The sequence below is a fragment of the Nematolebias whitei genome, chromosome 1, assembly GCF_014905685.2.
Source record: "Nematolebias whitei isolate Nwh7 chromosome 1, NemWhi1, whole genome shotgun sequence".
Classification (NCBI taxonomy): domain Eukaryota; kingdom Metazoa; phylum Chordata; class Actinopteri; order Cyprinodontiformes; family Rivulidae; genus Nematolebias; species Nematolebias whitei.
This window is the reverse complement of record NC_056498.1, coordinates 39,546,076-39,547,295: the sequence shown is the minus strand read 5'-3', so window position 1 is coordinate 39,547,295 and position 1,220 is coordinate 39,546,076. Positions and strand designations below refer to the sequence as shown.

Genomic DNA, 1,220 nt, shown 5'->3' with positions numbered 1-1,220 from the left:
GTTTGGTGCGGTAGGCAGGGCACTCTGTTCTATTGACAGGGCGGGGGAGCCTGCTTATACAATGGTAGGGGAAACACTACAGGAATGAAAGCGGCTGCTGCAGCTTGCTGTGTTGTAACAGAAACGATAAGAAAAAACAAGGACAGGTAGGAATCGTGCCTCGCTCTACGTCTGCGTCTGTTTATTGACTGAGAAAACTAAAATCAGAACGTATGATGAAAGAGCTTCAGCTCGTCGTAACGACTTCATGCAACAGCGTGAGCGGCCCTGGAGTCTCTGCGGGGGTGCGCTCTGAGTGCATCTAGTTTGTAGTTTTGTGAGGTGAGAGCTGCCATTCCTTCAAAGTTTTTCTCCTGTTTATTGGTCTAGAAAGGTAAGAAAACCGTTTTATGAACTTTATTTTTGCACATAGGTAAGAGAAGGAATAAAATTATGGTTCAGGTTTAGTTGGCTATTTTGACCTGGACTCACCCCGATCACGGTAAGACTAAATTTGGTAAAAATATTCACTGTAAAAAAAGTCTGTTTCTACAAAACTACAATCCCGTCTAGTTGGAATCACGTTCATGTTCCATCCTGCCACCTCCTAGACTGGGAATGACTCAATAACTAACAAAATTCCAAAATAATGGCGTATCTCAGTGAGCTGCCACTGCTGGAGACTCGAAATGTCAAGAAAACAGGAAATCTTTAGTTGCGGTTTCATTAAACTCAGAGATCGAGACCAGAGGTGGTGTGAAGGTCCGGGCAGGATGGACTTTGTTTTTCACAAACAGATTTTCTATTTTGCCTTTGATTCTGTTTATTATAAATAATAAAATGAAAAGGTGAAATCTGTTGTTTTTGTAAACTTGATTGGAATGTGGCCTTCAGCCTTTTGTTATTAATCTGATTAAATTAATAAATAAACTTAAATCAGAAGGGTGGACTGACTTTTTCCTGTTGACTGTGTTTTTGTTTACTGACAGTTTGCAGATAAATAATTCACAGAAATGAAATAATCTGGTATAATTTGACCCATTTAAAGACGAGTTAAAAAAAATAAAAAATTCTCAATCAAAAGATAAAAGATAACTCAGGATAAGTTTTAAATATTTCATACCGATGTAATAATTCTCTAACGTTATGAAAAACTGTTATTTGATCAATATATGAAGCAGTTTTTGATGTGATCTGTAAGAAGTTTGTGGACCGGTCTAGGGTGTCCTCTCACAAAAAGA

General features: G+C 38.2%; 1 protein-coding gene across 1 annotated transcript in view; it reads right to left on the bottom strand.

Annotated features, from left to right (window-relative positions):
- LOC119412192 overlaps positions 1-1,220 on the bottom strand; it is a gene marked incomplete in the record, with an annotated part of 67,755 nt that overhangs the window by 6,963 nt on the left and 59,572 nt on the right.